This window comes from Pseudoliparis swirei, chromosome 5, assembly GCF_029220125.1.
Source record: "Pseudoliparis swirei isolate HS2019 ecotype Mariana Trench chromosome 5, NWPU_hadal_v1, whole genome shotgun sequence".
In the NCBI taxonomy this organism is placed as follows: Eukaryota; Metazoa; Chordata; class Actinopteri; order Perciformes; family Liparidae; genus Pseudoliparis; species Pseudoliparis swirei.
In genome coordinates, this window is record NC_079392.1 from 13,251,316 (window position 1) to 13,278,350 (window position 27,035).

At 45.5% G+C, this 27,035-nt stretch overlaps 1 protein-coding gene across 3 annotated transcripts in view; it reads right to left on the reverse strand.

Annotated features, from left to right (window-relative positions):
• The window catches only part of nfia (nuclear factor I/A), a 103,258-nt gene that overhangs the window by 66,111 nt on the left and 10,112 nt on the right, over positions 1-27,035 (reverse strand). The window lies entirely within an intron of this gene.

A 27,035-nucleotide genomic window follows, 5' to 3' on the forward strand; every position in this document is an offset into this window, starting at 1 on the left:
AATGGAAGCGGTGTATTAGCTCTGACAGTATCATTTATGGGCGCGCTGCACGCCACGCCGGGCCAGCCGTGGGATGCTATCGTTTAAAAGCAATATGGAGTGGAATTATTTATGAGGGCACTGTCTGCACACTCACACACACACTCTCTCTCTCACACACACACACACACACACACACACATGGACACCTCCCTTCCTCTCTGCAATGCAATGCACCATGAAGGGCAGCAATGGACCGGAGTTCGGCGTTGCGAGTGTGCGTGTGCACGCGGATTCAGACGCTCCAATCTGCATCGTGCGAGCGTCTCTGGAATGTCAACAAGCGCCACAGCGAGAGCCTCTGGTCTCTCTCTGTCTCTGGTCAGCAGCCACTACAGCATCAAAACACCGAAGCACACGGCGGGGGCCAATGAGAGAACACCATTACGTCAACCTGGTTTGTTTTGTGTCATCCCACACCGAGACGCCGAGGGGAGGACCGGAAGAGCGGAAGCTCTCCCGTTTGCTGCAGAGGGGGAACGGAGAAAACCGCTTCACAGCAATTTTTCTCTGACAATGCAAGTTTAGTTTGGTTACGTTTCCCATTAAAAACCTTTCGCTCGTGGCAGCACAATCCCTCCTTCTCCCTGCCAGGCTTTTGTATTTGAAACATGTGCATGTAATTATGAGTATAACTACTGTAACTTCCTCTAATTTAAAAAAAAGTGAATGGAATGAAGCCGTGAATAAACGACGGTGACTCTTTTTTTGTTTGTTGTGTTTCACATCAAGGAAACTCAACGGTGAGTTCAGGGACACGTGAAGAATAAATGTAGAGTCGGGAGAGGACTCCAGCAGGGGCTCCGACTGCTGTTGTTGTCTTTGCACGTCCTGTGGGTGGACGGATGGCGTGGACACCCAGCGGAGTGCAGATAATTAAAGAGCAGATGTGGAGACACTGAACCGCTACTGCACCTGAACACAGCCAGGGCGACCTCTTCGGCTGCATCTCACACACACACACACACACACACACACACACACACACACACACACACACACACACACACACACACACACACACACACACACACACACACACACACATCAGTCGTCTAATGAGGAGGAGGAAACAGGAACAAGAGATGGAAGATGAAGAACAGAATCAAGAGAGCTGTGAAAAAAGAGGGGAAGAGGAGGAAGACAACAGACAGGGGAATGAAGAGGAAGAGGAAAGGAAAAGAGGAAGTAGGTGAAGGAGGATGAGGAGAAAGAAGACAAGAGGAGCGGGATGTAAGAAAAGAAGAAAGTGGAGAGAATGGAAGAGGGGAGAAGGGGAGAAGAAGGAGAGGAAAGAAGAAGCAGAGGAAGAAAAAGAAAAGACGGGGGAGGGGAAACGGAGGAAAGAGAGGAGGAAGCGGCGACACACACACCAGTAACAGTAAAAGTTATGTTCCGTCAGAGGTTACTGAGTGCATGTGTAACCACCTATATGTGCACTGGGAAACATGTGCTCAGCGTGTGTGTGTGTGTGTGTGTGTGTGTGTGTGTGTGTGTGTGTGTGTGTGTATGTTTTGTCACGTATGCCTCTAAAGTTTCACAGCCCAGCAGGAGAGGCTACAGCCGGAGGGTCTCTCTTCATACGGCGCCAGCACTATTAGACACACTCACATACACACACATATATGAACATTTACAGATAATAGGATATTGTATAGCATGTGTGTGTGTGTGTGTGTGTGTGTGTGCATGTGTGTTTGATTAGGCCTTATGAATAAAGCATGGCTATCTTAACATTTCACAAAGACTTGGCATTGCCTCATAATGTGTGGAATCACATACAGAAAGGGTGGAATCAGAAACCCGCTCCACCACAATCCAAGCCCGCCTGTGGCAACAGAACAACTGAGAAGAAGCTGAAGACAAACTAAACTTCTTTGGAAACATGTTGTCTTCTAATGGGGCATTTTGCCCCCAGACTCAACTTCTCAGGCTGACCTTGAACTTGCAATGTCTGCTCATGCCACCCTAAACCCAACCACATTCAACCACCATCCCAAATAAAGTCACATGATGACAACTGAGCACACTGTTAAGATCTGAACATGTTTGAACAAACAATATTCATTAGAGTCTCTGAACAGGGCTCCCAAGTCGTAATGTGGTCCCACGTGTTGGGGAGAGTTAGAGTGACTTTGCCTTTACCTCTTCAACTGTTTTTAACCAAACGCTTCAAGGAACTAAGGAGCCTAAAATCCCTGAGATGCATTCCTGTTTGCATCTGAACAATGAGGAAAACGTAGTCTGTGCTGAGCCGAGAAGCAACATTCAATTCCTGGGACACACATCCCTTTTGGGGATTCTAGGAACTCCGGCCCAAGCCGTTGCTCAAGTTCCTGAGTTCCTGAGATGAATTCTGGGAACACGGAAGAGTTCTTTTGCAAAAAATAAAACAGACCAACAGGTCCAGCACAACAAGTGAACCGTCTCTAACCTGATCACCAAGCAACAAATCAACTCACAGCTGCTCGTGTTGTGATTCTGAACTCTTTTCTCTGAGCACATACGGAGCCCAGAGCAGAGACATCGTGGAGGACTGAGTCCAAGAGAGAAGCACACAACCTGGGACTGAACGCTACCTGGTAGGCCTTGTGTGAGCAGGTGAGACAAGTGTGTGTGTGTGAGTGTGTGTTGCTTTAAATACAGACCGCAATAATGAAGTTGAAGAGGACTGCGGGGACAATTAAAGCCAGGTTACACACACACAGATGTCCAATGCTAAATACACACATTGATTAGAGACTCTGAGACAGATTTTTTTTTCCGTTGTGTTTTTTTAAAATTGAAAGCCTGAAGTGATTATAGAGTCGCAATCACTTTTGTTCCTTTTTCCTCAATCAATAGTGACAAAAACAGAAAAAAAGCGTAATCAGCTCAGAGCTGCCCGTCACTTCTGGACCTCTATGTGTTTGTGTGTGTGTGTGTGTGTGTGTGGGGGGGTGTAGGTAGCAAAGACACACGTTTAATTTAGGTGACGACGAGGATGACAGCCGTTAACACATCAGACTAATTAGTGAGGAGTGGCGTGGCAAAAGAGGGGGGGGGTGAATGGGTGTACATCCTGTCCCCCTTCGATCTGAGCTGGAAGAAAAACACCAAATCTCGTATCCATAGAACGCTAACTTCAGTAAACAGTAACTTAGTTTTTTACATACCGGGGTCATTAATCAGCCTTATGATGACACAAAACACCACAAGAAATTCCCGCATGTGTGAAGCAGTGCTTGACCTCAGATGTATTTGTCTTTGTCAGGATTCTTGAAGAGCTGACAGCAATTTTACAGAAATCTGAGAAAAAAATCGATTATAACATGAATGTGGACACGTTTCTCTCAATCATACATGGAATCAGGCATTTCAGATTTATCTCTGGCAGTTCTGGCCACACTAAAGGCGTATGTAAAAGTTTAATAAAAGAGGCCCACGGGTTGAGCCTTGGGGAACTCCATATATCATCATATTCGATTGGATCCAAATGTCTTGTTTTGAAAATGAATGAAACGATTCATTTCCCTAGCAATCGACTTCTTGATTAATGGACTGATCATTTCAGCGCTGCTTGAACACTTGAGGATTATGTGTGAAAGTATTATGAGGTCGACTGTGTGAGAGGCAGCACCAATACCTTGATACTTGGAGTTATAACTTATAATTGACCTTTTTCAAGTATTGGAGTATTTACAAGTTGTGGTACTAATGTGTTTGCCATTTTCCAGGTCTTTATATCAGCCATTGCTTCCAGTTCATGTCTATAAACAATCTGCCGACGTATACTTTGACATCATCTTTCAGTAAATTGTAAAATGTTCCTCTCAGTCGGCTCTCAGAGGATTTCTGACAGTCAATTTACTTTGTGGTGACGTCCTGCAGCTGCACCCACCAGGCCTGCTGAGGACGGAGGGAGTGAACGCATACCCTCCCCAGGAAAAACAACACACAAACACACACACACACACAACAACAACAGACAACAATGCACGCGGAAAAAAAAGACTGTGTCCGCTCTCCAGATGGGATCTGGGCCCGAACAGGCCCTGCCAGCAACAGCTTGCACTGTGTGTGTTGAAAACAAAGATGACGGATTAAATATCATGTGGCGAGGTGGAGAGAGAGAGAGAGAGAGAGAGAGAGAGAGGGAGGGAGAGAGAGAGGGGGGGGGGATGATTGGCCATTATTAGGCATAATGGAGAACTTGAAGGAAGATCCGCTCTGTTGTTGTCATGTTAGCAATGAAGAATGGCTCCACTCCCTCCCCATCCTCCCCTCTTCTATCACAATCAGCAATTTACCTTCTTTGTAATGTATTATGGCATGAATTATACAGCATGCATTAGCATATTATATAATGTCGTGAGTGCAATGATTGTCACGGTCTAACTCTCAGTGAACAACACCAGAGTGCGACTACATTAACAGTTAAATGTTCTCCATCGATCTGCGTGCCGGCCCGAACTGTTTGAGCCACCGTGCTGCAGGACTCACGCCAGCCAAACTCTGTGCATTTTGATCATTCTCCTATTTAAAATTTTAAAACTCGTACTTACTTTTTTATTTAACTGGCCACATTTTCTGTAAGTCTGATCTAATCTAATTTATTTGCTACATTTTTATTCTTTTTTTGGTGACAATTTATGTCATTTATAAACCCCCCAGAATCTCCCCCAAATACTAGAGGGCATGCTGTAAACTGGAGTTAGGATGAACTTTACTGATACCAGTGTGGAGACAGTTTCATCAGCCAATATAAGAAAAAGGGGAAATTAAAAGATGAATCTGGTTCTATTGGGTCTTATTTGTGTCTATCATTTATATCAGTGTATAGTAAGAAGTCTGACGGTAAGAAAGACAAAAAGAAACGCAACAACATTTTAATCCGATATGTAATAATTCAGAATGAATTTTTCCGCGAAGGTCACGACCCCCGTGCACCTGACCCTCTCCCTCTGCTTCTCGCTGCCCTCCTCTCCCTGCGTTCCTACACACACATGGCTCTCAACATACTTAATGGGCCCAATTTACTTATTTACAAAAAGTAAAAAATATGTAAAAAAATATGGCTCAATTGCATTTTAGCCGGGCGGGGCTGGCGAGCGAAACGATGAAGAGGGAAGGACAGAAAACTGTGTTGAGGATTAGTCAGATTCACAAAGATGAAAACACATTAAAAATCTCATCTTGATATGAAAGCAGGTCAAGACCGAGGCTGACACAGTGTTTTTGTCTTTGTCTGATTATTGAAAGGGATAATTACGGAGGCAAGGAGCACACAGAGGTCAAAGGTCAGGGATGACAATTTGCCTCCATCCTAAAAGAAAAAATGGCAACCTTGACTCTAGTTAAAAACAATTGAGGCCTTGATTCCCAACTAAATAAGTTGACTCAACACACGTGCAATGCTTTTCCTGGAAGTCATTTTCCCGTCTGTGGTTAAGACAATAAGAGCTCTTGGGTTAAAGTTACGGTGACGATGGATTCATCAAACCAGGCCGTGATCTCAAGGGAAATTAAGCTAAAAGGATACTGATACTGCGATATCAGTTGGACTCACATGTAATATACTGCAAAACAATGTTGGACTCATATCTCATGTCCAGCCCAGGGATGTGTTTGTGTGTGTGTGAGTGTGGGTGTGTGTGTCTGTGTGTGTCTGTGTGTGTGTGTGTACACAGATCGATGCTGTGACTCCGTTCTGAGAACTAAACACATGAATTCATATTACGCGTCTGTTCTCACTGATCGACGGCCGGCGCCGCTACAGTACACACACACACACACACACACACACACACACACACACACACACACACACACACACACACACACACACACACACACAGAGATAACAAGAACACCTTTGTTAAAGCGATCAATACGGAATCAATCAATCAGTGATGTCTTGCCATACTACTTCTGCTGGACCAGAGAGGGAACTGCAGGCGGAGTAGGAGGGAGTGGTACCACCATAAGACGACTGAGTGTGATTTAAGTGCAGGGTGAGAAGGGGGGGGGGGGCTTTAATAGAGCCTGAAGCTAATTGCTCTGGTGGCATCTTAAAGCTTGTCTCCCCCAAAAGCCCTTGGAGCCTGAAAACTGCTGCTAACAGAAGAGCTGCTGACACAGGAGGAGAGAGGGGGGAGGAGAGGAGAGGAAGGGAGAGAGGGGACAAGAAGAGGAGGGTAGAGGAGAAGAGGAAGGAGAGGAAGAGGAGAGAAGAGAGGGGAAGAGAGTAGAGGAGATGAGAGGTGATGTGAGGAAGAGGAGCAAGAAAGGAGATTGGAAAAGTAGAGGACATGAGAGGAGGAGAGGTGAGGAGACAGGGTAGGAGAGAGGAGAGGAGATGTGGAAAAGTAGAGCAGAGTGTGGAAAGGATAGAGTAAAAGAAAGGGAGATAAGGGAGGAGAGCAGAGGGGACAGGGTACGAGAGCTAAGGGAAGGAGGAGAGAGGCAAGGAGAGGATACAGGGCAGGAAATAAAAGGACAATACATGGGAAAAGTAAAAAGAAGAGAAGAAAAACAGAAGGAAAGGAGGTACCGGGAGGAGGAGCAGGATAATAACTAAGTAGTAGAAGTTGAGCTGGAGTTTCTCCTCATGAACCTGAAAACAAACTGAGGCCGCCGCTGCAGTTATTTCTCAGGTCAGGAGAGAGCAGCTCGGCTACAGCCACAACAAGTATCCTCCTCCTCCTCCCCTCTCACTGCAGGTGGAGGGATGGAGATGATGGAGGAGGAGGAAGATAATAGTACACCTGTAATTTGACTCAGCCCGACATAGGACCAACCCACAAAATAGAAATATCACTTTTCTCCTCTGGACCCCCCCCCCCCCCCCTTCTTCCACAACAACTGCTCTCTCCTCTGACTGCTGAATAAAGTTGAGCAGGGAACAGAAAAGAGTTGAGACTATGAGAGGACTCTCTGAGCACGTGCAGTGGCCTCTGAGCCATCATCGGCAAACCAGCCGCAGAGAGAGCGTGGAGGCCGCCGCCCTGCCTCTGCAGAGTAAGCCTTATAGGAACGTTATGATACATAAACGTAGAACATAACGAGAGCTGCAGTCCATTGCTTCTTCAGGAAGAAAAACGTGAGGATCCTAAAGACCTCATTACTCACATGGAGAGCAGGAAGGTTCAAGTCCTACGCCGTGTGAGCTGAAAGAATCGCGTGGATGCCGAAACTAGAAATTGTGTCCAACCTGTTGCTTGATTTCCATTTGTCTGCTTCAAGAAAAAAAGCTGCAGGAAGAGACGTTAACTTGTAGAGAATGGATGTGTGGTCTACTTTTCTTCTGGCTGCTGGTCAGAATCTGTTGTAATCTCAGGATTCTAACTCTTGTTTCTGTGAGGAGAGTATATCCTCACTTGACTGGTTCGTTGCTCCTCATTTTACATGCGTTTCCCTACGAAAGTCCGGACACGTCACATGTATACGTTTTTTTCCATGTGACATTATTGAAATGTATTAAAAGCCTTGAATCAGGCATCTGTGAACAGTACATGAGCTTTTCAAACTGTGTCAAACCAGATAGAAACATCAGTGTGTGCTTGTGAGTGTGTGTGTGTGTGTGTGTGTGTGTGTGTGTGCGTATGCAGAGGGAGCCGTGGAGATGACCTTGAGGCCGGTTGGGAGCGGCGGTCACGGCTACACGCTTGTGTGTGTGTGTGTGTGTGTGTGTGTGTGTCTATCCGTGTCATGTCGAAGCAGGCGTTGTGACAGCTCGCCAACCCCAAACCCCAGCGCTCCGACATCTGGCTCGCATCTCCAGGAGCTCCTGCAACCTGGAACCCCCCCCCCCCCACCCCCTCCCGCTGCCTCAACCCTCCCCTCCGCTCACCTTCCAGCAGAACTGGCGCGTTTGTGTTGTTTGTTTTTGGATCTAAATCCAACGGGTGGATTAAATCTAAATGTTTTTGTGTATATTCACACGCCCTCCGCGTCCTCACACATCCTCCAACACCCGCAGGATGTTTCCACAAATCACTCAGCGCTGCAGGTAAACATTTTCACTGAGAAAAACTCACAAACTGTGACCGTTGAGGAGCGCGGCGGCGCGCCGAGACAAGTTTTAATTGGCGAGGAGAAAGGCGAGTGTTAGACAGCACAGATCGCTTTTATCTGCACCACGGAGGCTTTCTGGATTAAGTCTCTCTTCGGTCTGGTGGCCATTGTTTCAGAGAGGGGAGGGGGAGGGGGAAGGGGGGAAGCAACAAGTTATGCAGATGAGATGTTAATTAGGCAGAAAGTGAATGAAGTCTGGACCAGAACAAACCAGCCTGGAGGAAGACAGAGTGTGGGAATGAGGAGGCAGCTGCACTCTTCTTCTCTTTCACTCCTTTATTCCCTCCTTCCTTCTTTTCCTAATTCCTTACTGTCGTTCTCAACTCTCTCCTTCACTTTTCTCCTTCCTCTCCTCCATCCCACGTTCCTGACATCGTCCGTTCAGCTCGCCTCTCCCCCCAACCCTCCCTCTTTCCTTCCTTTCCCTTCATTCCTGCTTCCATCTTTCAATCCTTTCCCTCATCTCTTTATCCTCACTTCTTTCCGTCCACCATTCACTCGCCTTTTAGCCGGTTCACTCCTTCTCCTCTCGATGCAGTGATGAAGACGAGGAAGAAGAGAGATGACCCCCTCCTCCTCCTCGCTCAGCGATAGAGGGAGCAGAAGGGGAGCAGGGAGGCTGAGAGGCTGAGCAGCGATTGACATGCTAATGAGGGAAAGAGGAGGAGGCGACTGGATGTTGTTGTTGTTGTTTTTTCTAATATCTTGTTTGTTCCCAGTCTGAGGGGTGAGAGGTGTGGGGGTTTGGGGGGGGGGGGGGGTTAAAAGCGTATCTTCAAGGACGGGGTAGGGGGGTTGATGAAGGCGCTCTCCTTGTTCTAGGCCACACAATAGAGGAGGCCTAGGATGAAGGAGGGAGGAGGAAGAGGCGGCTTGGGAACCTCCCATGGGTTGCTGGGAAAAGCAAACAGCCGACCAATAGTTAATGTTCTGATGTCCCCCACACACACACACACACACACACACACTCGGATTACTTCTAAACAAATTATTATTTAAAAAAAGAAATGTTCAATTCAATTCAATTCAGTTTATTTGCATAGCCCAATTTCACAAATTACAAATTTGTCTCGGAGTGCTTTACAATCTGTACACATAGACATCCCTGTCCCAAAACCTCACATCGGAACCATGTTATGGTTAACTATTCAAGAAAAACTCTGGAAACACAAGATTGTACTGCACTACCCATAAGCCTCAGTGGCTGCTACAATGGTAAGGGTGGGGGGGTTCGGGGGGAGGTGCTAAACTCCTAAATTAATCAAAATGACATGATTCAAATGTCTAAAACACAGAATCTGAAGCTCTATGATAAGATTATCGGAAAATGAGTGAAGATGACTTTTCCGAAAACACAAGCCGATCTTTTCCTGTTTCTTGCCCAATGTTTGTACTGAAGGCTCAACCGAGAGTCCATCACAGAGTCACCTGACTTCAACTAGAGGACAAACAAATACTTCAGGGCTCCACGGTTCTGTCAGTGTTCAGGTTTTCTAGACGAGAATAGAAAACGGCTCCGTCACGTGACGGAAGCATCATAACCGTCTTGTCAGCATTCCTTTCCCTCCTCCATCCGTCCTCCCGTCTGTCTGTCCTGCGGCGCTGGCGTAAATTCTTCATTGTTTATTAGCTGTCACTTCCTAAATAGTACTTGCTGCGTCTGGCGTTACAGGCACCGAGCCCCCCCACCCCCCCCCCTCCGGGAGGGAGGTGTGAAGTTACAGGAGACAGGAGGAACGGGAGGCGACACAGATTCACTTACGGGACAACGTTCGAAATCTTTCATAATGCAGATTTTTTTTCCACACTAATCCACTTTGTGGTGTACACAATGTGTGATGCGTACATAAAGGTATTACTAACAATACTGCAACATAATCCTGCATGCTTTGGTGGATTTGTGTACTTTGGAAATCCTTCAAACTTTTCTTATTGAGCTTAAGGAAAAACTGTATGTATACCCTCAAAATTAAAAAGTAAATGTTACTTGTGAATGAATACATATTTGTTTATTTTAGTGGCTTTTATTTGGAAGTTACGGTACATTTGAAGCATTAAACTGAGAAGTTTAAAGGAGACTTCATTTAAATTTTCTGAGATTAAGGGAAAAGTCAAATATACAACATTTCCCCTTTAAATAAGTGTATTGGTCGTTCTGATTTAAATACTGTGAATCATAGGACTGCATGGTATCAGTCGGGTGTATCGGTCTAGGATGTTAGCTGAAGCTAATTAAACGCTTCATAAACCAAAAATAAACTCACGGAGCTTCTTCTCCAGTGTTTACAGCTCAGAGACGCTCTGATGTTTCTATCAGTTACAGTCTGAACGCTCTGTGCAGCTCCCAGCTGCCTGTGGTTTAACGACTGATCTCTGTTTCTGGTCCGTGTCAGTGCTGCGTTTCCACCGACTGCCTGACTGTAACAATGCTGGATTCTCTCAGTTGTTCCTGCTGCAGTGCCCTTGAGCCAGGTGCTGTTTGCCCCAGAGTTTAGCTGAACGCTGGTCAGATGTGTTTTGCTTGTTTTCAGATATACAGACCCCGTCTCCATTCTCAGTATAATGACCGACATATGTCTGTAAAAATTATTTCTTTTGTGGACATTGTCGCTAGTCACATTAGCTGCTCGTTGTTTGTATCGCTAGTCACATTAGCTGCTTTAATTTAAAAATACACTATATAAGTGTAACGAGCGAATATCGACGCGCCTCCTCTACCCCAGTCTGAAACTGACACTAGAGAGAGATGTGAAGCTCAATACCTTTGACGCTAATCGGCACCTCACTGTGGTGAGAATTTGACGTCCAACCACAGATTCATGCCCGTCATTCCGAAAGGTAAAGGGCAAACCACTGAGGACTTGTTGAGGCTGAGACAGCATCGCATCGACACTGATGTCAACCGTTTTCAAGAGATACCCAACACATATCCAACCTGTGAGACACGAAGTGAACAAGTTGAGTCCCGCAGCTGAGAGCGAGCGAGAGAGCCTCCAGCAAAAGAGCATGTCAGTATATTTTAGAGGACACAGCCTTGCAGTGTCCTTTTTAGAACTAAAGCGTTTTGACGGTATTAGCTTATAAACCTCCTCCTCCTCCTCCTCCTCCTCCTCCTCCCTCCCTCTCTCCCCGTGCACCCTTGAAAGCATGCGGTGACCCAGGGATGTGTAAAACGGGGCGGCCAAATGAATTGCTCGGGCACTCGAGCTCTCCGAGCCATTACGGCAAGGAGCGGCCCTACCTGTGTTGAGTCAGCAGTCCCGTTCACTCTATCCGTCTAATGGACAGCGCAGGAATTTAATTAGCAGGAAGCCGCAGAGGGGGTTATGGGCAGGGGAGGGAAGGGGAGAGAGGGAATATGTGTGCAGAGTGAGAGAGAGAGAGAGAGAGAAAGAAAGAGAACGAATGAGAGTGTCCTGTGTGTGTGTGGCCATTGAGCAGTCGACCCCTGCTGTCATCCTTTGGAAACCCCGTCCTTCATCGGGGGCAATCTATGCTCTTATCATCAGAGTCCTGTTTGTTTGTCCTAAAGATACAAAGGGGGGGGGGGGGGGGGGGATAGAGCAAGTGAGGGAGGGAGAGAGAGAAGAGGAGAGAGAACTGCCTTGCTCCAAGGTACTGTGGTGCAGGAGTGAGAGGTCAGCAGGGTCAAACAGCTGATGATCAAGCCCTGTTACTTGTTTGTTAATGCAAGATCTTCTTTATTCGACTCCCAACTTCAGATAACTTTGTAACACGATGAATGCCACCTGTGCATGCACAAGACTAGAGGAGTACATTACAGTAGTACATGAGAGTATGAGGGTAGAACATGGGAGTAGTACATGAGTATGTGAGTAGTACATGAGAGTAGTACACGAGAGTATGAGAGTAGTACATAAGAGTATGTGAGTAGTACACGAGAGTAGTACATGAGAGTATGATAGTTAATGAGAGTAGTACATGAGAGTATGAGAGTAGTACACAAGAGTAGTACGTGAGAGTAGTACATGAGAGTAGTACATTCGGGTATGAGAGTAGTACATTAGAGTATGAGAGTAGTAAATGAGAGTAGTACATTAGGGTATGAGAGTAGTACATGAGAGTATGAGAGTAGTAAATGAGAGTATGAGAGTTGTACATGAGAGTATGAGAGTTGTACATGAGAGTATGAGAGTAGTACATGAGAGTTGTACATGGAAGTAGTACATTTGCATAAATAAACCCCAGTATTGCGATGTAAAGCTTTGATAAACTAAGTTTAAGGCTGTGAGAGACTTGTCCCCTCCTCTCCTCCTCTCCTCCTCTCTCCCCTGTCCCCATTCAGAGCTGCGTCTCCTCACACAGTGGCTCCACAGTAATTAACATTGTGTTGCGATTCAAGGGAAGAGGAGCGAGAACGGCGAGCGAGTAAAGCGTAAAGAAAGCAAAAACAATGAAGGAGTTGTTGGGTTCTTTTTTTTAAAGTGTGGGAGACCCCGGAGGTGGGGGAGAGGGGCGAGGGAGGGGAGGAAGGGGGCATGTTTTTACCAATTAGCTCGGTCACCGGGGCCCACGTTCCCAGACACTTGCGTGGCTTAATCAAGTGGAGCTTTTGTCTCGTCTCTGAAAACACTTTTCTGCTTTAAGTGCGTGAATGAGACGGAGGGCCCCCGGCTGGGGCCGCCTGCGGAGGAGTCGGACGCACCGATCACACACCGCTAACGAGCTGGCGACCCGGGCAGGCACACACACACACACACACACACACACACACACACACACACATAGAGAGAGGCAACAGCAGCGCACAAAAGGTGTGGACTCCATTACTGAGGAACAGGACACAACATCACACTGTCTGCATTGTAATGACACGTCACAGCACAGATGAGCGTTCTACTTCAGACTCTAACTCTAACTCCAGTTGGCCAGTTGCATTGTGGGAAATGTAGGATCCAATATTTTGGGGAATTTGACCAATGCTTGAGACTAATAGTCCAAATATCTTGTCATGTGAGCCATCCCTCCATCATTTTATCCATCCATTCTTGTATCCATCCATCCTTTTATCCAGCCATCCATCCTTGTATCCATCCATTCGTTTAGCCATCCATCCATCCTTGTATCCATCCATTTTTTTAGCTATCCATCCATGCTTGTATCCATCCATCCTTGTATCCATCCATTCTTTTAGCCATCCATCCATTCTTGTATCCATCTATTCTGTTCTCCTTCCATCCATCCTTTTATCCATCCATTATCCTATCCATCCATCCATTCTTTTATCCATCCATCCATTCGTCTATCCATCCATCCATTCTTCTATCCATCCATCCATTCTTTTATCCATCCATCCTTTTAGCCATCCATCCATTCATTCTGCTATCTATCCATCCATCCATTCTTTTATCCATCCATCCATTCTTCTATCCATCCATTCATTCTTCTATCCATCCATCCATCCATTCTTTTATCCATCCATTCATTCTTCTATCCATCCATCCATTCTTTTATCCATCCATCCACTCTTCTATCCATCCATTCATTCTTCTATCCATCCATCCATTCTTTTATCCATCCATCCACTCTTCTATCCATCCATTCATTCTTCTATCAATCCATCCATTCTTTTATCCATCCATCCATTCATTCTTCTATTTATCCATCCATTCATTTCCTGATACCGATACCGAGCCCTGGACTGGGTGCTTGGTTTGAACCCTTGAGCAAAGAGGTTCCTGGTGTGACTCTTGTGTTGCTCAGACTGTGAGCAGACTGTCGACACCTGAGGTCCAGACTGACGTCAGTCTCCACACCAGGGACAGGCAACTTTAGGTAGCTGAACCAATATTGCATTCAATAAGTGTGTAAGATATAAAAAATAAACTGAAGTAAGAGAGATTTTTGGAAACGCTTAAGTGCCGGTGGTACTTTTTGCCTTCTTTGCAGAATTTGAAGTTTAGTGCTGATGAAGAAGATTGGTGGAGGGTAAATGTTTTTATGTCTGATGTGGATGTTTTCATGGCAGCCTTCTTGTATAGAGCTCTCATAAATATTTACAATCTCCTGATTATGGGGGGCAGGGGGGGGGGAATGTTTATCAAAAATGTTGCTGCGCAACATTGGTGTCATAATTCAACTTAATGTTTTGGCACATGAACAAGAAAACAACCAAAAAAGGCACTTCATATAAGATTGTCATCCCCTGCTCTAGCCAGGATCACTTGTGGGTCTAGGTCCTTTTAATGAAAAGCAAACTGATAAAACTGAAGTGAAAGTAAAGTCTTAAAAAAAGGCATGGAAGAATTTCTTTAGTTTATTGTCCATTAAGATGTGAACAATTTTCCATAAACGTCTCAGCAGGAACACTGTGAACTTTGTTTGTTTTCTTTTGCCTCTAAAAGAGCTGAAACATTTTCAGTTTCTTTGACAAAATAAAAGGTTTTGAGTTGGTATCAGAGGAATTCTGTCAAAGTACAGCAGCTTAAAGAGTGCACAGAGCTCAGTTTAATAGATCTGCAACACACACACACACACACACACACACACACACGTCTCTTCTCAAGTGTCACAAACTCAGATTTATAGAATTTTTTTCCTTCCTTCTCTCGGCGGCTCCATGGGGATAAACAGCGAGGGCTGCCAGTGCCTTGTGGCTTGGCACGACGAGACGCCACAGCCTCATTATCCCCGCTCTCACTTTTATTCACCACCTCCGCTACCACCAACCCACCAACCAACCAACCCACCAACCAACTGCCAACCAACCAACCGCCAACTCCATCATCTCACAGACGGAGCGACCGAGGGAGAGGAACAGTTCAATAATTCAGTCATAAGCTCCCCAACCTCCACCTCCGCTAATCCTTCACTTGTCAATAATTAAAAATGAACATCTGACGGTGTCGACTTTACACACACACACACACACACACACACACACACACACACACACACACACACACACACACACACACACACATAGAAACAACAAAAACAAAAGAAAAGGCGTCCTGGTTCCACAGAATGAGTGCTTTGTGTGTTTCACCTCCTGGACTGGAGCCAAAGAGTTGGACAGTTTTTCCTCAAATATGCAAAGAGCTCGGCCCCCTTCCCTCCCTCTCTCTCTCTCTCTCTCTTTTGGACATAAATATTCTCCTCTTCTCCTTCATGATCTCAGCTTCACCCTCCCGTCGTGTTCCTCCACCTATACCGGGGAGGTCGACTTTCTGCTCAGACCTCAACATCACGTTGCGGATCTTCTACGTCCGGAGGTGAAAATAAATATATTTTGTAAACGTTTCTCTGTGTTTGGTTGCGCGAGGCTATCTGGTTGTTCAGGTCTCACTCAAAGCTCCACCTCCTCCTCTCCTGCCAAGTCGTTGCCCAAGAAGAAAAAACTGCTGAATATTCACAGTGTAATTAATCAAGTGATCATTCTAATCAGATTCTAACTAATGAGCCACTTTTGTTAAAGACAAAAGGACACATCTTCTCCTTATCACGGATCCGTCACATCTCCTCCAGAAGCCAGATGTCACACTCGTTTTAAATATACACTAAAGAACATTTAGGCTTTTAATTAGGGGGGGGGGGGGAGAAGAACGTTTTGTTTTGGCTTATAATGAAAAATAGTTCGATGAAATACGTTTTCTGTTTGAGCTACGGAATTGTCAGATGATTCATAATTTTTTGAACGAAAGAACATAAAATAAGCTCACCTACAAATGATGGGATACACTAAAAAATGAACCACGAAAATATGCAAATCAATTGAGTGACATGAACTTTAGCTTCATTATGGGAGAATTCTTTTCTTTTGTTTGAAAATTGTTGACACTTTTATTATTTATTGTGTTTTTAATTATTCTTTTCTTTTTTCTCTTCACGTTCTAATGCTTTGAATGGTTTTATGTGAAGCACTTTTTCCTGCCTTGTTTCCTACAAGGTGCTTTTTAAATAAACTTGCCTTGCCGTATTCACGATATTTTCCGATACTCTGGCCACCAGGGGGCTCCATTGAGTGAGAGAAGACGACTTTGACTTTTGTTTGACGCTAACGAACTAAATTTCCGACGAATCGACACAGCGTTCAGAACGATCTGGCTAAAACTAGAAAGAGAGGCGAAGAACAAGAGACACATCGATCCAACCTTCTTCTTCTTCTTCTTCTTCTTCTTCTTCTTCTTCTACTTTTCAGCAGCCATACGGCACTCCGAGCATCTCTCCTTTCACGATCTGTGTGGAGAGTTTCCCAGCGGACGCTCGCAGCTGTCCTGGTTCATGTCGGCCGTCACTTCACACAGCAGCGTCCCGATGGCTCCACACACAATGTGTGTGTGTGTGTGTGTGTGAGAAAGAGGGTTTGTGGGGTTTTTGGCACACAACTCTAACTAAGCCTCATAAGATGGACGAACGGACAGATGCCCGCACGGATTCAGAAAGAAGGAATCTGAAGTGTCTCCTGTACAGAGGTCAGCAGAGGTCAAGAAGTCTAGAAGCAGTTTGTGACTGCTTTGCAAGAGTATAAAACAAAAACTAGGAACAGGTCCACTCATCAGTACTTACTGTATAAAGAGGAACTTATGTGATTTACTGTTGATATTAATAACAGAATCAGTGCAGCAGATGTGCAGAAGGTTTGACTTGTAGTCCAAAGAAATGTCCAATAATGCACTGAATATTAAAGCTTCATTTTACTGCTGGTTCTTAGTTTACTCTTCATTTAATTCCATTCAAAGATCGCATGTTCGTCCTGTTTTGCTACACAGGAATGAAAAATCACAGCTTGATTTTGTTTCTCTTTTGTCTTAGAAGCTTCAAAAAGAGCGAAGCGTGAACAAAAAGAACACAGAGCAGGAGCCAGACACCATTTTGTTGGCACGGCCGTGGGGGTTCTGGTGAGGGTCTGTGTAGCTAAGGTCCCCCCCCATCATCAGAGTGGTGAGGGGGGGTCCTTAGCTGCACAGAGCCAGCACATTTCACCGCCAGCAATACGCTACATTCCTGCAGGACGCCCCGCAAAAAAAGTCAGGGCCTTGAGATGACTGTGTGTGTGTCAGAGATCCGTGAAGGAGGAGAAGGAAGGAGGAAGAAAATGAAAAGAAAGGGGAAAGGAGGGAAATTAAAAATACAAGAAGAGAAGAAGCAAATGAGAAACAGTGATAAAGAGAAAAGAAGAAATGAAATCAGAAAAAACGGGCTGGAAGACGAAATCCAGGAAATATGGGGAAACTGTGGAAAGGAGAGCCAAAAGAAGGCAGAACGGGGTGTTAAGAGTTTGTTCTCCTCCACTCTTCTTCCTCCCTTCTGCTTCTCCTCTTTCACTCATTTATTTGTACCCCCCATTAATGGGCAATGAGGCAGAATTAATGGCCTTCAGCAATCCACCACTGAGATCTGACCTTCAGGTCTGATCGGGTCTGGTAGGGTACTGTTGTAATGCGGCAGTGATCACGCATCATCACCATCATCACCATCACCATCATCATCATCACAAGAGAATAAATCAATATGTAGAAGCAGCATTGTGGCTGCTGTTGTATTTTTGGAGCACCCACATGTTGTGTTACAGCTCCCTCTGTTCTGATCCAACCAATCCAGTCTCTTATTTTGATGTTTTTTAAATTCAGGATGGGTAATTTTTATTTGGATAGAATACCGCAGACCCGTGAATACCTCTTTTGTCTTCATCACATAGTCGAGGAGAACAAAACCATGTTTATTTCTATGAATGTCCAAGTTCAGTTTCAGACGCCATAACTCACCACAGAGGCACAGTGTGTGTGTGTGTGTGTGTGTGTGAGAGTGTGTCATGTTTATTTGTGTTGTGTTCGGGATCAGTCGGCTCTGGCAGCCTCTTCATCGTCGCTGTGAGAGCAGAAATATGCGCTCTGACTTGTAATGTAAATCTGAAAATGTAATGATACAATTTTAGTTAGTATTATTTATTCAAATAAAAGAAACGCAACAGCGATTATTTGAAACTTTAATTATTTAGTTTGAGCTGAAGACGTCAATATATATTGTATTCTTTGACACGTTGAGAAGCATTCCACGGTTCAACTGAGCTTTTCTTTTTTAACCAAAACAAGCACGTTGTCGCTGCCTCTCGTAACTTCAGTAGTTTGGTTAGTTTTTCCCGCTGCAGGAAAACAGGTTTGTTTCTTCTTCTATGTTTTCTGTCTGTGGTCGACCTGCTGACAGAGCGCCGACCATGTGTTTCTGAATAAGCTCCAAAGGCTCATTGACCGTGAATGGTACAGTGTGTGTGTGTGTGTGTGTGGGTGTGTGTGTGTGTGTGTGTGTTAGATAGATCTCTCTGTGATGACACCAGCAGTGTGTGTGTGTGTGTGGTGGGTCGGGTCGGGGGGTGTTCCTGTGGTCACAGTTTGTACCACAACACAAGTATGTGGGGTTTATACGCCGCGCTTTGCCTTAAACGATTCCACATGCCGACGGTTGGCGCAATGGCAGGAGAAGAACAAGAACAAGGACAAGGACAAGAACAAAGAGAAGAAGGAGAAGAAGAAAAAGTAGAAGAACAAGAAGAAGAACAAGAAGAAAAAAACTAATTTAAAGACACAAAAAACTGTCCACAGAGCAGTTATTATTTGGACGACTACAGCGTAAGATATCTTAAAAAACAAAGCTTCCTTTAAAAAATAAAAGCCTGCAACGTTTGCATTGAATGACACAGACCATAGAAGATCACTGTTATACACTTTGTCCCGCACGCGCTGAGCCTCAGCTGCACCGACGCTTTCAAAGAGGTTTTGCTTCACTATATTTAACGAATTTATGGAGCTGCAAATTAAAATCTGCCATTTCCATATTTAGCCATTTTTCGTTTGCTTGCTTTTTGTTCCAACTTTCCTTTTCTTTGACTTTTCCCTTTTTCTGCACGTGGCGATCGCGATGCACAGCCCTCCAGATATACTTTATCGAGTTAGCTCCTGAGCCTCCAGCTCAAGTAAAAGCCCCTAAAAATATATAAATAATTGAAAAACTCCAAAAATCATGATCTGGCAACTCAAGATCAATCCACAGACCGTGTTGTGGGTGGATAACTAAAGGGACTATTTTATTTCTGCTCCTCCATGAAACTACTCATTTGGTATCGCAAGAATTTCAAAATAAAGCTCAGAGTCTTAACGTGTTGCTGGAGGAGCAGAGGCTTGTGTGTTTCGTTGAGTGTGTGCAGGAAGTTGAATCAAGATGGATTTGCGTGTAAAGTTCAGGGGTCGGCTGGTAGGAGCTACAGCAACGAGTTCAGAGAGCTCCAAATCTCTTTAAGAGCTCAGGAAGACGGAGAGAAGTGGGTCAGACGTCTTTAAACACACACCCACACACACACACACACACACACACACACACACACACACACACACACACACGGTAAGGGACGCTTGCTGTTTGGTTGTATTAGCCCTGCAGGTCGTGTAAGGTGAACTGGAAACCATCACATTCTGTAGGTCGGACATTGGTTATCTCACCCGACACATGATATCCTCCAATTGTGCTGCCGGAGAAGCTCTCTTCAGGGACCCGTGAGGTGGGATGAAGTCACAGAAACACGTCTACGTCCCATATCTCCTACGCTTCAGCAGATGTACACCATAAATAATATTGAATTAAGTTTATTAAAACCTAATATATGAAGGCAGATTTGAAGCTTTAAAACACACAAAGTGACAGTGTATGAAGGAAGCATTACACTTAAATATAAACACATTATTTAACAATTGAAATAATTGTTATTCTGTTCATATATATTTATATAAGCCCGTTTTAGTCGTTACTGCAAACCACCACCTCAGTGAGTCCGAGTAAATCGGTTTAAAACGGTCGCAATAGCAACTGTACACAGAAAAATTATATATGGAATATCAGCAGATTAATACTACAGGATAAGGTCAAAGGACCTGAATGCGTCTTCCAACACTGAAAAACAAAGCAGCTGCAGGAAGAAAGAAAGAAAGAAAAGGTATCAACGACTCTGAGAATTATCTTGAAGGGGATGATCGATGGCTCCCGCTCCCCTAAAGTCTTCCTTCTCTCAAGCTAAATGCTGAAGAAGTAAGTAAAACAATAGTAATAATAATAATAATAATAATAATAATAATGCTGCATCTGCTGAAGGAAGAAGTCAGCGGACTGAAACCACCTCTGTGAAGTGAGCCGCTGACTTTAATGCAAAACTCATTCTATCAAACTTTTATGATTCCATCTCTCTAATTATTTTTAATTGACTTTACTGCGCACATAAATATGATCTCGTCCCTAATAAACATTAACGTCTTTATTTCGGGCTATAGTGCTTCTTAATCACAAGAAGCAGAGAGGACCAAGTGCCGCTGTCGACCCTTTCCCACCTTTTGTCCGAGAGCGAGCCCGCACGTCGCCGACCAGCCAAGCGTGACCACGCCCCCCCTGTGTGTGTGTTGGTAATTAGAGGGGGGTGGCTATCCTAAAGGTTAAATGGCCTGATGATATAGGTCACGGCCTCCTCGCTGTGACCTCCGACCTCACGGCACGTGCTGAGCGTTCCTGCGGTGGTGACACCCGCTGCTGCCGTGGGTGAGCGCATAAATCGGTATTGGGTGGGGGGAGGAAGGGGGACCTTTGACCCCTCTAACTTGTTCCTGAGAGCACACGTACACACACACAGCAACTGCTCAGACGTATGAATGGAGGGCTGCTGTGTGTGTGTTCATGGTTGACTATAGTTGGTGCGAGTGTGTTAATTTGGAAAGCTCCACCTGTTGAGACACCCGGCAGCTACTTCCTGTTTGGCTGTTCGCTAAACTCATGGCCAGATCAATCCGAGTCAGATCTGATTTTTAGCATCCAATCAAACGACACCATTACGATACGCTTTCACACCGAGATCAAAGATGCAGCCGGGAATTACTGTCAATGTCATTTATGAATCACTCATTCATCATTTAGTCTAGAAAAGTGACGTAAGTACATAATCAATGAGTTAAACAGTTAACTGACTAAAATCACCGTCACTTGTCAACTTAACGACCACCTTTTTGTCTCAGAATGACCAAATTCGGTGGAGGTCTTGGACGTCAGACTCGTGGTTCACATCCTGCCTCGATGACACACTACAACACCTGGTTAAGGATAAGGAGCGATGGCGGTTTTTGGTTGAATATGGTAATAAACACATCCTGTCCACGACCGCCTTTTTTCCCCAAACCTCTAACGAGAGCTGCGAGAGTCTAACCACTGCCATAATAATAGACATGCAGATAGAAAACCAATAAAATATGTGAATATAATTTTCAGATACATTCAGTATCTACATGAACATGTTGCGTCTTTGCAGATATGTTCTTTAAAAAAGGTTACCTTGTTATGTTGTGTGTTAAGTTTAAAATAGAGATGCACCAATGGGATTTTTTCAGTTCCAATCAAATACCACACATTTGGGTATTGGCCAATATAAGATATAATCCCATGTTTATTTGATAAGCCATGTGCCTCAGTGTGTGGGAGTGACCGTCATTATTTTATGTGTCAGATTTGACTTTCTGAAATTTGGACAACAAAACGTAATAAATAAACATCGATATGAAGGCACTGAATCGTCAAGGTATCCGATACCAGATCGGCCGGCTGATACCTAATTGGAAAAGAATCTGATATCAGTATCAGTGCCGCTCCTGATGAAAACAGTGGCCCCTCCGGTCTGAAGCGAGAGCAGCAGGAGAGTCAGAAGGAAGAACAACCACTACTTTACGACTATGACAAGAGATAGTGTGAGAGGCGGGACCAGTCAGAGTCCAGAGCGCCAAGATATTAGAAAATAATTGTCCGAAGACGAGACTTCAGCCAACAGAATCTCTTCAAGAGAAACAAAACCACTGCAGAGACGAAGGGGTACGCAAAACTCAACCCAACACCAAGCTGAAACCAACTTCAGCCTCCCCGTCTTTTGAGGTTTTAATGTCCCGCTGCTAAACACTCACAGGATTAAATAATAAATGGTTGGTGGAGCGCTGCGGTTTCCACTGGCAACACTGTTGGTCCTCAGCCCCCCCCCCCCCTGACCCCTTCACCCCCAGCGGTGCCGGGATGAATTTCATTACCGACTCCTTGGCGTCTTGACAGGCCCCGCCTCCGGTCCTGCCGGCCCCTGAGGTCAGTTTGAGCTTCACGGGGCCTTTTAATCAGAAGAGCTCCGCTGCCTTAAATAAGAGGAAGGAAGAAACACGATCCTCCTTCAACCAAACCAGGGGGAGGAAGAGTGGGGGGGGGGGGGGAGAAACTAAGTCCTGAACACTCAAAAGGCTTGAACCTTTGGAATCGAATACAAAACCTACATTTAGCAAAAGACAACATCCCAAACCAACATATTCTCACGACTTGCCACGACAAATGCTCTGTGACAAGCAGCCAAACCCCAGTTTATTCAAATGTAAACCTCACTCAGGGTTTCTCGCTCTGTGCCAAGATCCAGAGCTTTTCCCGACTGAGCGTCCCCCTCCAAATAAAACCGCGAACACAGCGACTACAGCAGCCACTTTTCATTTACGTTTTCCCTCTTGGACTGAAGCGAGCTCAGTGTTAACCTGCACCCAGCTGATCGCTGACCGCACAGTGAAGACACACACGGGGGGAGAGAATGGGAGTAGTCTTCAGGAGTCTGAGAGGGAAAGGATTGGAATTAGGGTTCAGGGGACGCAGATCTTTCCAGAGAGCAAATGAGAGTTCGTGACTGCCGACGGTTTTACTTCCATTCAAAGTGTCACCATGAATGTCTTCTTCAGTTAGGTCTGCATTTTGAACCCCACCAAAATGGTTCAAATCAACTGGTTTCCGGGACAAAGCAATGAACAGGAAAAGGAACGTTGTGGCATTTTGAGGCAGTTGAGGCTTTGAGTCGTATCAAGAGAGATTCAAGATTCAAGATGTTTTATTTGTCACATACACACACAGGGTGTGCAGTGAAATGAAAGTGGCAATGCTCAGCAGGAATGTGCACACTATTTACAAATAAAATGTGTGTGTGTGTGTGTGTGTGTGTGGGGGTCCTGGTGAGGTCGATGGCCTGAGGAAAGAAACTCTCAGTCTCTGTTCTGGCGCCTGCCTGACGGTGGTGAGGATCCTTCATGATCCTGCCCTCTGGTTCTGCACCTCCGTGTACAAGTCCTGCAGGGTCTCTGCAGAGCCTTCCTGTCCTGAGCAGTTGCCAAACCAGGCTGTGATTTGAAGGATCCTCTGTAAATTTCCTGATGTGGACTCCTAGGTATTTATCCTCTCCACAGTAGTCCCGTTAATCCCCAGTGGTGAGTACGTCCTCTGTTGTTGTACCTTCCTAAAGTCCACAATCAGCTCCTTAGTTTTGGTGACATTCATGATGAGGCTGTTGTCCTGGCACCAGAGTGACAGATCAGCAACTTCCTCCAGGTAGGCCTTCTGAGATCAGGCCCACCACCACTGTGTCATCCGCAAACTTGATGATGGTATTGGAGTTGAACCCACAGTCATGTGTGTACAGGGAGTACAGTAGGGGCTGAGGGGGGATCCTGTGTTCAGGGTGAGGGGTTTGGAGTGTGTCTGCCCACCCTGACCACCTGTGGCCTGGCGGTCAGGAAGTCCAGGATCCAAGCACACAGGGGTGTTCAGTCCCAGCTCAATCAGCTTGCCGGCCAGTCTGGAGGGACTATGGTGTTGAAAGCTGAACTATAATCAATGAACAGTAGTCTCACATAGCCCCCTCTGGCTGTCCAGATGAGAGAGTGTGGTGTGCAGTACCTGGGAGAGAGCATCATCCGTGGATCTGTCTGGGCGATAAGCAAACTGCAGCGGGTCCAGGGAGGAAGGAGGAAGGCGCAGATGTAGTCCTTTATCAGCCTCTCAGCATTTCATGACCACGGTGAGGGCCACCGTCGGTAGTCATTCATACATGCTGGAGAAGCATTCTTGGGCACAGGGACAATAGTGGATCTCTTGCAGCAGGCGGGGACCACGGACTCAGCCAGGGAGAGGTTGAATATTGTGGTGAACACTGGAGCTAGCTGGTTAGCACAGGTCTTCAGTACTCGCCAGATATGCCATCTGGACCTGCAGCTTTCCTGGTGTTCACCCTCACAGAGCCCTCTCTCACACTGTGCCGGTCACAGAGTGTGTGTTCATCCCAGCCGGTAGAACACTCACCCTACGCGCTTAACGGTGTTGTTGGAGGCGAGGAAGCGCTGTTGTTGCTAGCCTCAAACCGTGCATAAAATGAGTTCAGGTCGTCCGCTAGGGATCGTCGGCACTCACCATTGTGCGCGGGTCTGCTCTGTGTTGTGATAGTCCGTAGCCCCTGCCATAGGCGCCTGGTGTCGCGCTGCTCCATCTGTGATTCCACTCTGTCTCGGTACTTCCTCTTTTCACCGCCCTCCTCAGTCCATAGACCGCTGCCTTGTACTCGTCCATGTTGCGGATACAAGACCGGAGTTATAGGCAGCAATCATAGGGCGTTCACAGCTTCACGGATGGATCTATCAACCCACGGCTTTTTGATTAGGAAAGACCCTAACTTTTACCGTGGGGACGATGGTGTCCGTTAAGCGTTGCTATGAGGCTCATTGCTACTTCCGCAAACTGCTGGCGTCACTGGAACTGGATTGGATCATGTCCCAGTCAACGATACTCAGAGCGTCCTGTAGCTCAGCCTCTGATTGGTCAGACCACTCGTCACTACCGCTTCCGCGATCCTTTGTTTATACTCCGGAAGCAGAAAAATGGCGGCATGGTCTGATTTCCCTAACGGAGGAGAGAGACAGCCTTGTAGCCTCTCTTGAATGGCGTATAGCAGTGGTCCAACGTTCTTTCCTCTGGTAGCACACGTAATGTGCTGGTGAAAGTTCGGCATGACTTTTTAGGTTTGCCTTGTTAAAGTCCCCAGCCACCACCACAGCCGTCGGGATACTTGTTCTGATGCCGACATAACACATCATGTAGGTCCGATAGTGCTACGCGGTGTCCGCTTGTGGTGGAATGTAGCGGCTGTGGTGATGACCGAGCTGAACTCCCGGGAAGGTAGAATGGACGGCATGAGATCGTCAGATGTTCCAGGTTAAAGAGTCTTAATGTTCTTGGGGTCGCACCACATGTTGTTTGTCATGAAGCAGACCCTCCACCCTTAGAATTACCAGAGTCCTCCGTACGGTCTGCAGGGAAAACAGAGAAGGACTCGGTCGGTCATATGACTGGATCCGCAGACAAAAGATGTTACAATCCGCATGTCCCGTTGGAATCTGATCATTGCCCTATAGTCATCCATCTTATTTTCCAGAGACTAAGAAGGATGCTGGGCAAAGGTGGAGAACTCTCAGTCTGTTCCTCGATGTTTTTGTCGTCTCCCGTAGCGGCTCCACTGCTGTTGTTGTGGTTCGCCAGACGATCTCTGCCGCCACGCTGGATCGATGGAAGTGGACAAAAACCCTTGTTTTGCGCAAAGTTTATGTCCAAAAGTGATGTTGTTAGTGCCGATGTGTTTGTGGCAAAGAAAATATTAAAAATAAACACAAAAACTAAAAGAGCGCACAATCTCCGCATGATCTTCCTCGAGTCCAATCGCTCAACTTCTGCTTCTGCTGATGACTATGGGATGGGATTTAAAGGTCCCAAAAAACAGCTGCTAAATGGACCTTGAGGAGAATGAATTTCAACATCCAACTTTGAAATACAATGAAAAAGTAAAGAGTTGAAACTGTTGTATTTTTATTGGCACCAGGTTGAAATATTCTCCTATTTTCTGTCGGTAAATAAAACTTTGGGAACTCGATTACAAACTGAAAATGCCAGACGTACAAACTGAAAATGCCAGACGGGCATACTGAAGTATCCGTTTTTGCGGTGAAGGAATCTGATAGTGGATCTTGTGGATTATTTTACACCGACGCCGTCGCTTTTCATTTGTTTTTCAAGAAAACTCCAAAAGCCCTGAACAAACTTAGAACGAGCTCCGTGCCAAGCACTTCCACCGTCTGCCAAACGCCTCCTCTGCATGCTCGCTGCTGCACGCACAAATACGCAGAGCAGCCAAATTATTTTCCCGTGGAATCAGTGGGAAATCAGGGAAAACATGCTGAGCAATCACTCCGGAGATAATTGTGTCAGGTTAATTTTTTTATTTTGTAAAACCAGCTTCACCTAGAAGACTCAGCGACCTGCTCGCGCTCTCAAGGGGGCGCCGGGGTGACGAGGTTCTGGCATCTTCTGCTTTACTGACCGCTGATTACGCCTGTCTGCAGCTGATAACACGCTCGCTGGGAAAAGAGCCGGGTTTTTCATCCCCAAACTGCCTGATAAACAAGTGTCATCGACACACTGATGCGTGTCTGAACACACACACAAAATTTAAATAGATCTGGAGAATTAAACTTTCTTTGGAACTTTTCAAGACATATCATGAAACAAGCATTTAGAAGAAGTTCAAGAGCTTTCAATCAAATCACATGTTCTTCCTCAGGACTTTTTATAGGGATTTATCACTTCGAAAGACTTCAAGACAACCGTTGCTTTGATTGAAAGGTCCTAGAACAGCTCCTGGATGGACCTCGAGGTCCCAACGTCAACAAGGAACTTTGATATTCAAGACAAATTAAACAGATTTTTAGAAAACTTCTATCTCTATCTGTTTCCAAAATAATCTTTAATATGGAAAATAAAAAAATGCCCGATGAGTTCAAAGCTGACATTCAAATCCGTCCAGGACACCAAACCGTCGTTCGCTGCTCGGTGAAACAATCGAGCTGCTTGACCTATTGACCTAGGTTAAAATATATCTGCTTGGACCATTAGCGAACGTAACATTGACAATGTAAGTAGATGAAGTGACAGACTTGAGGACAGATTACAAGCCACAATGTAACTCACAATTAGAGAGCAGTTACATCTATTTCTAACGCTCTGAATGTTCCGGAAACAAATATCACAACAAATGCTTTTGGCCTTCTTGTCACCAGTTGAGA